The sequence below is a fragment of the Sinohyriopsis cumingii genome, chromosome 13 (assembly GCF_028554795.1).
Source record: "Sinohyriopsis cumingii isolate HCF-2022 chromosome 13, ASM2855479v2, whole genome shotgun sequence".
Classification (NCBI taxonomy): domain Eukaryota; kingdom Metazoa; phylum Mollusca; class Bivalvia; order Unionida; family Unionidae; genus Sinohyriopsis; species Sinohyriopsis cumingii.
The window spans coordinates 65,802,453-65,814,732 of record NC_142973.1 but is presented as its reverse complement, the minus strand read 5'-3'; the positions used below and the strand labels follow the sequence as shown (position 1 = coordinate 65,814,732).

Here is a 12,280-nt window from a genome sequence, read left to right as displayed (position 1 = left end):
TGAGGGCTTGATTATGCCAGTTTCGTATTAGTATACTTTAGCTGCCAGTTTATATCACTGCGCATTGGGTGAGAATGATTTTAATACTGTCAATAACTCTTTCTCGAATCAAATCAAATCAAATTAATCCAATAAATAAGTAAATAAATAAGAAGAATTTATAGGACTCTAAGGTTTTCTCATTGACACATGGCATGTTTACCAAAGCCTTGGTCATATAATCGAGCGACCATGATGCATTCTGTTAAATGTATTATAGGCTGTACTTTTTTCAGTTCAGTCTTTTGAGCCAAAAAGCTGCCAGATGGCTTTCCACTAACAAACAGTTCAATCAAGAAAGATTTTTAGTCTCCCAAGTTTGCATGGTATTCCATGGGAGAACAGCTCTTGAGACAGGCTCACAGTCGAAATACAGATTCATCGCTTAATGAGCTAAATTATAGACTGTGTCTGGTTACGAAGAGCACAAAGAATCCCGCGCTACAGCTATTATGCAAAGTTTCGAATTAGAAAGAAAAGAGATAGAGAGAGGTATCTGAAACTGCGGCAAGGTTGGTTCACATTGACCCCTATTAGGGTTTCTGGCATTTGCAAACAATAACGAGAAAGAATCGTAAATCGGAAACAAGAGTTATTTACTGCTGTAAAATGTTGCCGTAAAGTGTCAGTTGGATTGATTGTACATTATAATTAATTAATCCATTTCAAATTATCGCTTTCCGAGTAGATCTTATCATATGTAATGAATGGTATGATCATCCATGAAATAATTGTTCTTTACGCTGTGAAAGTTAATTATAGAGCGATAGTTATTTCGGACTCGATACGCCTTTGACTACCTGGTGTCGGGGATGGTTTGGTGGTTAAGTGTGGTGAAATGTGTGTAATAACAGTATTATGCCAGTAAAGAAAAGATACTTATGATGTCGACATTATTGGATTTAGATTGAAAGAATACAGACTAAACTGTACATTCCTAAGTGAGAAGCGAAGTTGCTCTGACAGATCAAAATATGGCATGGAGAAGGTTGCACAAGCGCTCCAGGACAATGATGATATACTGTGATATGGAGTGTAATCTGCTTCAGCGGAAGCCTCTCGTTAAAATCATCAAACCAATCAAGCCATGTGTGTTTTCCTCATAATGTTTCGCCCACTTGACCACCCACAGTCATAGTCTGGCACGGTGGACAACAGTCGAGAAAGACGCTTTTTCATTAGTGGGCTTTCAGTGCCATCCAGTATTCTATTATCACCGCCCTATGTTCGTAAATATGTGGGCACTGTTATCGGTGGAATGTGAAAGATTGATTGATTGATGATTGATTGATTGACGAAAAATACGTAATTCGACAACTAATGCCACCATTTGAAATTATTAACTCAGCAAAATTACAAAGAGAGTTTTATTTGATCCAATCATGTCAGTATATTCAAACTTTTTCAAAAAGTTCCTAGCTCCATGCACAAACTTGTTAGAGTTCCGCCATTATACATAACAAGTTCAAGAAGAGATGATAGAAGTTAATAAATCATTTGAAAACGTGATATCATTTTGCAGTGGGTCTTTTATGACTGTGTCGCTAAAAAAACTAATTTTTTTTTGAAAAAAAGAAAAGCGAAAAACAATTTTGCTGCTTAATCTTTGGAAGATGCCAGATCTTACACTTCATTAATTTCTGTTCATTCCTCAGACCATCGGGGGACAGTTTAAGTTACAATTACGAAGACAAATTATAGTCTGTGTAATAAACACCACTACCCACCTTCCACACACACACACACACACACGTTTTTGCATGCTCTCGCAAATCCTGCTACCTCGCTCTTGTTAGAGCCTCCAAGTTTTGAGGTATGCCTAGTTGGTTGATGTAAATGACTGTTGTAGAATTTCTATCCGTTCCATGAGGGGCTAAGCAGTGGTTGTGTTGGTGTCGAGGTGGGTGGGATGGGGTGAACCAGAGAAATACAATTGGAGTATGTTACCTTGTTGCAAATATTTGGTCCCAACGTTGCCATCCCCCCTCAGTCCATCCACTTCAAAAATTGTTCGTGATTCACGGAGTTGCCATCCCCCCTCAGTCCATCCCCTTCACGTACTATCAAAGTCGTCTGCATATAGAGTTAGTTACCCAACAAGACGTCGACAGAAGTGCTTTTGTTTCTCATTTCTTGAAGACAATTATTGATTTGTTTTCCTCGATTTCATCAGGGTGAAAAATTGAAGCATAGAAGGATCAAGGCAATTTAAAACATCGAATTAAATACGCCAGAAATTGTTGGTGAATCACGCAGTTGTAGTACACATAGCTTTTTGGGGTAAATGTAAAATTGATTTTCCTGGAAAATGACGGGTCCGTTTCTTGCATTATGTCTTTGGTTCCGCCCTACAGTCTCACACTTTGTACAGAATTTGGCTTTTTTAAGAAACGTTCTCGGGTTTTCCTAACTGGTTATCCTGAATAATTAAAAAGAAATCGAATATCTTGTTTTGTTAAAAGAAATATTAAATTGCTTTTGTTTTGATGTACAATAGGTGTTATTTGGGTTATAGAATAAACAGCTGGCCTTACTTCAGATGTGCACCTCGCAAAAGTCTGTTAGCTCCACGTAGTCATTTATACTTTCTGGACTTTAAAAGTCAAATGGAAATCAATGAGCCGATAACACACACACACACACACACTCTCTCTCTCTCTCTCCCTCTCTCTCTCAGAAGTACATACTAACTGTAGAGCGGAACCTTAATGTCTTGAGATTTTGAAGGGTACATACATTTTGCGTGTGGAGTGCCAGCACAGTTCTTGAAATCGTATAGTCGAATCGAACTTAACTTCGACTAATATTTTTATTTGTAAGAGAACCATAACCCCGTGTCGATCCGGCATCCTCATTTCTTGACAGTTTTGTATCTGGACACCACTCGAAAAGTGCACAGCGATCAATAATTTTCATCTGGAAACCTTTTATGACAGTTTCGTTTTGTGCATTATGGCACAGCAACACAAGTTGGTTATTTAGTGCAGAAGCAATCAGAAATAAAACGCCTTGCCCAAGGCTGGTCCTGGGATAGTATTCGAACCCGCACGCTTTCGGTCATGAGTCCGATACGCTAACCAATAAGTCACCGCTGATCCTCCTTTCTGAAACTTAAGGTTCGCAAGATTCAGCAGTCAAGATCTCCCAAAAAAAACTTAATTCTGTGGCACCCACACAATAAAATGTTGGTTTTTTCAGGGGGAATATTGGACCCCCATTTGGCCCACCCACCCCCATCTTTGGGTAGTTGTCACGCAACTTTGAAGTAATAAAGACAGATTGATAATTGTCTGCTTTAATATACTGTATTTTTGGAACGTGTTATCTGTCAGTACCCTTTTCGTGAAATAGATTTACTGTTAAATAAAACGTTGGGAGTAATACACCAATCATCATCAGCACGTTGAAAGGAATCGGGCATAAAATCACAGTATATTGTCATATCTAGAGAAGAAGGAAGCTGGCAGAGACGTGAAGAGGGGAGGGAGTGATGTTTTTTGTAAAATAATCGTTGGAACTTATGATTATGCGATATTCTATTGCAGGGCACGCCTTTTCTATTGAATTAATGACTGTTTTTCTTCACAACCATTAAGAGATATGAAAGTACCTAGAAGCTGCGGCCGACGCTGGTGTGAAAGAGAGCACGTACTTAAATTGTTATTTCATAATCATGGTTTCCTCAACATGTCAAGAACAATCAAGAATTTGTTCGTGGCGATCACGATATAAACTTAGCAAGATTGGAATGTAACGATAGTATATAGCAGTCTACGTGGGCTTAATTTCTCAATTAAAAATACGCTTGTCATAAAGTCTAATTTGGTACATGTATGTGAAAACTATACTTGATATCTGACATGAATGCAGGTATATTGTTACTTGAAAGAAGTAAAATTGTGTCATAGAAAAGCTGTCGATTGTTTGAAAAAGTAAAAATTCAGTTTTCGGGCTTCAAGACGTCATAATTAATTCCAAATATCAGGCCTTGGGTTTACACTAATTGTCCCCGACTCCCCACCCCACTCCCTTACACATATTTCTGAAAACAAATTATTCAAAGGTAAATATAAGTAGAAAAAACGCATGACATTGTGGACATTAATCTGTATTCTTAGTTGGAAACGACTTGGGATAGGTTTGAAGTCTGTAAATTGAATTCTTACATGTATAGCTTGTTTTCTTGAATTTTGCGAGGGATGATGTCGCAGTGAAATCTACTGAAATTGACTAATTTCCATGGGAAAACAGCTAATTTCCATGGGGAAAATAGTCCGTGTTCAGAACATTTAATGACAACAATATCCTTTCAGAAGGTAAATCGTTGGAAACGTAATTTTCAAAAGTCTGTCGGAATTTAAACACATAAATCTAACATAAGCATCAGTGCCGAGTGCAGAGCATGAGATTTAATTGGCATAACGGGATGGTATCTGATCAGCATTTCCTCTTCCTTAGCGTCCTTGAGAAAATTGTTAGTGCGGCCATGTGAGCAATCTAGTAGTAAGACTTCAGTTATCTGACCATATTTTCGTTTTGCCTTCAAACAGGGTCTCAATTATGAAGCAAAGAAAAAAAGAAGAAAAAGAACTTGCCAAGAGTTTACCACCACCGGACGAAATTCACCATACCTTTTTTTATAGGGATCGTTCTGGTATTGACGTTTTCCTTACTGTCTTGCCCAGTCAGTTGCTGCTACATTTGGCTCTTAGGCCACAATAAGCTAAATGAGCTAACTCGTGATATCTTGGGCCGCTTCAGGAGACCACGAAATGTAATATTATATAACAGTTCAATTGAAAATATGATATTGCCTTGTTGTTGTTTTTTTTTTTTTTGGGTGGGGATGAAGAATGTGGATCAGTGTTCATGTTAATTTCTTTATTGCCCACACCCATTGTAAAATAGTGTTACATGTCTTTGCAACACACATTTAATGTTCTTTATCTGGACTTCAGCCAGAGCTTCTTTCATGTAAAGAATAACAAAAAATATAACAGCCATCAAGATAAACCATGATAGGTATGATACAATAATGGAACACATAAAAATCGTAGAAATAAGTTTTCCACATTTCGCTGACGAGTTTAGACTTACATGAATCATTAGTATTTTCAATTTCCAAATCTCTGCCGCAAGACATACGCGCCGTGTTGTTGAAATCAAAAACTCTGATGTGTCGAACACCACACGTACTAACTGGTTCGGTTCAATTGCTACTGACCATACTTATCACCATCTTAGATACCTTCCGCGGTTCACTGAAATGCCAAAGGCTGATAATTGGGGCCAAAAGTAGAGGTTTCGAGAGCTTTGTTTGATATAAAAATATTTTGTGGACAAGAATAATTGTAGGGTGTTAGACTTTGGCTGTCACACATGGAAACTATTTCCTCACTGCTAAGGGCCTGTAGCGATCATTCGCCTCGAAATTTTTCAGACTTCAGGCTTTAAAGAAACGCTCAATCAATCACAGGTCCGCATGTTTCCTTCTTCAAACGCTAAAGGGTTGGTCCTTTGCACACAAAATTGTCCGTTCAGGGTTTGTTTGTTGTTTTTACTTTCAAGATTAATGCGCTGAAATTAGTGCACAAGAATTAAGACATATGCTACGCATACGTTTTATTAAAACTAATAAAAAACATGAACACTCGTATCCTTCTATTTGAAGGCCATGTATATTTAATATCAATAACCAAAAATTCTTACGTATGCCGAAAACTTATTTTAGCCTTACAAAACATGGCACAATTGCTTTTTAACAAATTATCAGTTTTGTTTTAAAACGTTGAGTTGCAGGCAAATTATAGTAAAGCAAAAGGGGTGGTTTAAATTTTCGCATCAGCCGGATCTACGTTTGCGTCATCTTCTTAATAACTGATGGTTTTTTATTTCAACCATGCATCTTTGAAATCCAAACTGATTTTCAGACAATCAAGGTAGACAAATTCTGTATGCATTTTCAGTGTAAATCAAGGCATTGGAACATTCAGCTCCCCACCCCACTCCGCCCACAGGCACACGTATACAATTTCTCTATTTTTGTTTAGATTCTTATAGGAATCATATTTTTGCTGATGATTTCCACATTCTAAAATCTTATTTTGACCTGATCATTTCCATCCAAACGAACAGCTTTTTCTTGACATACCCTTTTAGTGAGTACAGCAAGTTCATGCACGCGATTACACAAATTTCAGTGCTTTGAATAATCAAATATAATCAATACTGGGTTTGAAAATGAACAGTTTTCAGTGTTTTTAGAGGCATAACACTAAAAATATTGTTTGCTGAAGTTTTGCTTCGGAATATCGATTTTGTAAAACTCCTTATTCTCCCAAAAGCAATCTAAAATACCAGGGAATGAATAACATAGCAGGTTTCATAAGATTATTTGGTCCTTTTTGCCTATAAGGAACTAAAATTATCAGGCAGTTTAATGTCTCCGATGTAATTATGAGTCTATTTTGACCGTGTATAATGCCATTTGCACATGAAGCTGTGGAAATAATGTTTACAAGAAAGTCAGTGTAGAATACGTAAGCTCACTTATGCTTTTTAAGACACGTACTATTTTATTTCAGGTGGTCTAGTCTTGTTTCTTTTGCATTTCATGTTCTCTTGAAAAAAGAACTTAGAGGTGACTATATTGTTGTAATAATAGAGTAGTTCCCTAATCTCTTTAAATTGTTTCAGCTTTAGCTTCATAAACTGTGACGGATCCAGAAATATCGTTGCGGGAGAGAGGGGCGTCCGTCTGTTTGCACAAGCTTGTTATCTCTGCTCCTCATCAACAACTTCGAGGATTGCCACAAAACCTGACACATTTACATTCATCCAGTTGTCTAGTTGGTCCTAAATGACAATGGTGTTCCTTGGTCATCTTGAAAATCTTGTTATCGCTGCTCCTTCTGAATGGATAGTCATATAAATATGGGTTTTGACTAAAGACTTATTATTATGTATTGTGGGTCCTAAATGAAAATGGGTCAATATTAGGCCCTGTATGACCTCCACAGCAGAATCTTGAAAATCTTGTTATCGCTACTCCTCCTGAATGGATAGTCATATAAATATGGGTTTTGACTAAAGACTTACTATGATGTATTGTGGGTCCTAAATGAAAATGAGTCAGTGTTAGGCCCTGTATGGTCTCCACAGCAGACATCTTGAAAATCTTACCGATACTCCTCCTGAACGTATAGTATATCGACATCTGGTTTTCACCAAAAGACCTCTTATGATGTCCAGATGGTTCTGCATGAAAGGTACACCTCGAATATCTAGTATGGCCGCCACAGCGGCTATTTTTAAATCTTGTTATTGTGACTTCTTTAGAATGGGCTGTCATATCAAAATGGGGTCTTCACTACAAGACTTCTCATTAAGTCGAGTTGTTGCTAAAGGAAAACGGTGTTGATCTGTTGTTCAGTATGGCCGCCATCTCAGCCATCTTGAAAATCTTGTCATCGCTAATCCCCCTAAATGGAAAGTCACATCAACATGGGGTTTTCATACGAAGACATCTTATGGTGTCTAGTTGGTTTTAAATTTAAAGTATGGGCGCCACAGCGGTCATCTTGAAAATCTTATCGCTACTTCTTCTAGATGGATGACCAAATCGACATGCATGAGGTTGTCAGCAAATGACGTCTTGTCAAACTGGCTTGGGCCTAACTGAAAATGCTGCCATTCTGACATACAATATCGCAGCTATGTTGAAAATCTTATTGCTACTTCTACTCATTGGAACGTCATATCGACATGGGGTTCCCTCCAGAAGAATCCTTATGATATCTAGTTAGTTCTTAATTGCGTGGTTCTGATCAACCTCCAAGATGGCTGCCATATTGACCATTTTCAAAATGTGAAAATCTTATTATCGGTACTTCTCTGGAATAGATGGTCGTATTGACACGGGGTTTTCATCAAAAGTCTTACAGTGATGTCTATTGGTTCTGCGTGAAAATGGAGCCAACCTTACATTCAAAATGTCTGCCATAACGACTAATTTGAAAATCTTAATACTGTTAAAGAAAATATATTAGAGATGGTCCTAACACTGAAGGAGTTAAAACGTATAAATGGTCTTATATTGAATTCCTGGAAATTCTTTTTGGCCAGTAGAGTCCCAGTTTTTTCGAGGGACCTTTGTTAATTATATTCCACGAGGGTAATATATTTGACTTGAGAGAGTTTCGAGCGTTTGCAGTAAATTTGATATCAATCATATCATCCACAGTAAGTGCTCTACACGAAGTGTCAAAAATTAATTTGTAATCTTGTATGCTCTCTTATTTATACGGCTTTATGATTATTTAATTAAGCATTACACCATTTCTTCTGTTAGCGAATTAGATTATCATCATGGTTTCGATATGCACGCGTGGAATCCACGAAGCGGCGGTTAATGAATTGGCATTTTCAGATCTTAATATTTTGATATGTTAACTCACTATTTCTATATACTGACTCAGCATCTCGAATTTACTCCCAAGGGCGAGCACGGATTTAGATCACTTGATTTGTATATCATTATGTTTACGGATGCTTCCTTACATGTATCACTTACTCTTGACTTTTCCTAAGAGAGGTAATTTTTAAGAAAGAGACAAAATGATGAATTCGCAAACAATAAAAGACGCACCTTTTTCCAGAGTAACTGAAAACAAACAAGGAAATGAAACTATACCATCAGTGTAATTTCATGCCTCATTTCCGTTGCTAAGTTTCACATTTTCTGATAATTGTCTTGAAATTTCTGAGAAGGTCAAGGACTTCACACACACACATACATACATATATACATATATATATATATATATATATATATATATATATATATATATATATATATATATATATATATATATATATATATATATATATATATATAGTCGTTATTTGGGCTTCTACATCAAACCTCTGGGCTTCAACAGCAGTGTGTAAATTCACAGACAGGGTCGATTCACACGTATCTTGCGTAAAGTGGAATCCGATTAAATTAAAACGCAAAATAATGAGTGGAATAAAATTACGTATAATAGCTTTGCAAGAAAGGCAGCCCATTGCAAAGGTATATTAACCGGAGTGGATTATTTATTTTGAAGTGCATACAACTCATTTGAGTCGCCTGTTCTGCATATTAGTAAGTTTACACAAGTCCAACCTTCAGTACAGTTTCAACTAGATAATTATCATTAACGACTTCTTCAAACCGCAGTTATTGGTTTGTCAAGAATATGAATACATTACAAAAGGAGAGTTGGGTTATTATTGTATTCAACTCCACCCGTGTCGTTGCACTTTCTTTCGTTTTCCACTCATTTGATTGTCTGGCACTGAGCGGGTACAACATTATACAGCTTAATTTCATAGACGTTTGTCCAGGAACAAGATTAAGTTATACTTTCTGTAGAATGTCAAGCTAACTCCATATATCATCTCGACAAATCATGCATAATGCATATGTCTTAGCTGCTTCGGAACACACTCCTAAATTCAGTTTAGTTGTGGCATGTAGCAAAAATTAGAGGACATGGGCCTTTCACGTTGATGTGTACTCTTAATTCGATCTCTTGTAGAGTAGTTATTGGAAAAACCTAACCTTGTCAGTGCTTAGGATCTATTATCTACAGCTGTATCTGTCAACCTGTCGATCTGTTTAATGTAGCTGAATGGGAGACGGAAATATATGTTACGTTATGGCCCCGAAGCTACCATTTTCTGTGTAAGGTTTATTGGTAATATTTTCTTCATTTGGAGCCATTTGGAGGAAGAACTACAAGAGTTTCTTAGCTGGAGGAATAGCCACCATTCATAGATTAAAATAATTATGTCACTCACTACTAATTGTGCTGAGGTGCCGTACGGATCTGCTACATGCACAAATGCATGCACAAACAAACCGAAATGCAGGTTATGCCAAAAGAAAATGTGACATTTTTTAAAATTTCTTCTTTCCAATATTGCCATGCGAAAAAAAACTTTTCAAACTGGGGGAAGCAGTACTCCCTAATTTCTGCATTCCCACTTGTTTCCTGTGCATATGGACGTCGTTAGTAATGGCCACTCAAAATAATAACACGATTCCCACGCCGATCGTGCATAGTGACTAGCGCGAACGGTTGTGACCGTCGTGGTTTGTTAAAAATAATTTATAAATAACAATGTTCTGCAGATATGACTGGCCGGTTAGTCAATTTCCAGATGAGAGATGCATGTGCGTTACGTTCCGTTTGTTTTCCAGTACTAAATTTGCAGACAGATATAGTACTTCTATCGACCAGCGTTCCTGGATGAACAGTTAATAAACATGTCATGATTGACTACTAGAGACTGTTGTCAGCACGGGGTGGATGAGCAATCTCTCTCTCTCTCTCTCTCACACACACACACACACACACACACACACACACACACACACAGATATACAATTTTGGGCTTTCGCTCGTAGTTTTAACGTGAAGGTGGCGATTTTACGATAACATGTTTTTGTTGTTTTGAGTTTAACGGCATTTTCCAGCGGACGATCCATGACGGTCAATATAAATGGTGGAGGAAGAACACGGGAAAACCCCGGTAAATACCATAAACCCACGCGAAGCTAATGGCAAGCTATCTCACATACCCATATTGGCCGAGCCCGAGTCTCGAACCCACCTGGACTGAGTCTGAGATGAAATAGCAGTGATCAGTAAAGACGAGTGCTTTTGGAACCATTATGAGAGAACGACAAGTGTATGACGAATATTCCCAGCTCGCATATATATTTTTTTAATTAAAAAAAAACATTTACTGTAGTTAGTGGACGCAAACCGTAAGAGTGGTAAGAAAAAAATCATTAATCTGCATTCCACCTTTCAACCCGAGATGAATCTATATAGCCGAAACATCGTACACGATACATTCGTCCATTTTTATGTCTGTCTATCTGCACAAGAAGGGTTCAGTAAGCTTCCGTAGCAACGTACCGCCTTTGTCTGTGTATAATGCGCACCGAAGTGAGAAATAAGAAAAGCATATGACCAGATCAGCCGTCGTTTAAGATGCTACCATATCAGGTTCTCACTGTACACCATCTCCACTAAGCATGCGCATCTGTTAAAGAAATTGTGTATTTTACATACCCCGACCAGGTCATTGCGTTAAGAGTTTAACAAAATTAGTTATAAATGTTTGCCCCTTTTACTTTATTTTGTCTTGATCCCTTGCGGAGATCAGTGTAATACAGTTCCCATTGTCATTAAAAATAGAATTCATCACAATAGAGTTTAACGTGCTTTTTGCAAACACGTAAAATTGCTCATGCTCATTGGAGCACTTTCGTTGTAAAGTTAAGGAAGTGCATATATTTTGCTCGTTGTCAATCTCTTCAGTTTCGAAGGTAAGTAAATATTGCATGTAGTCCGCAATCCTATAATGCTTAAATGGAAGTGACCGATTTTGAAAACACCGAACTTTGAGAAGTTTAATAAGGAATGTACAGAGTCAACTCGCCTATGATAGTGCAATATGCGACGGCAGATCTATGTTAAAGCTGTTCATTTTATGTCGTAGCTATATCGAACAGCCTACAGTGGATTCCGATCTGCATGTGCATTATGACACACATATTTGGGTCTTCTTGTTGTTGTTTTTGGGTTTAACGCCATTTTCAGCACAGGATAGGCTATACATGGCGGCCAGTATAACTGGTGGAGGAAGAACCCTGGAAAATCCAGGGAAGAACCACCGACCCACGAGAAGCTACTGGCAGGCTTTCCCACGTACCCACGCTAGCCGAGCCTTGGACTCGAACCTACGCAGACAGAGGTGAGATGCCAGTGATCAGGAACGGTGAGCGCTTTAAACCACTCGGCCACTTGGGGCCCCAGATCTGGGTCTACAATGTTCGCTGTTGCATGAGCGTCATATGAAAACAAATGCGGCATTAATTTGAGCAACAGCCTTTGCTAAGCAGTGATATAATTTTGTAATTGCTTCCAAGTCTAACATTGCCAGTTTTCAAGAAGACGGCATATTTCCGCTGTGATGGCCTAGTGGTTAGAGCCTCCACCTTCGATGCGGGAGGTTACGTGTTCGAATCCCGACTGAATCATATCATAGACTTATAAAAATGGTACTAACAGCTGCCTCGCTAGGAGCTCAGCATTAAGAGGTTAGTGTTATGACTGGTCGGCTTGGTGTCAGGATAATGTGACTGGGTGGGCCATCATGCTACATGTCTGCGACACGATGC

General features: G+C 38.1%; 1 protein-coding gene across 2 annotated transcripts in view; it reads left to right on the top strand.

Annotated features, from left to right (window-relative positions):
• LOC149785746 (uncharacterized) overlaps nucleotides 1–12,280 on the top strand; it is a 181,476-nt gene that overhangs the window by 89,458 nt on the left and 79,738 nt on the right. The gene's annotated exons all lie outside the window — the stretch shown is intronic.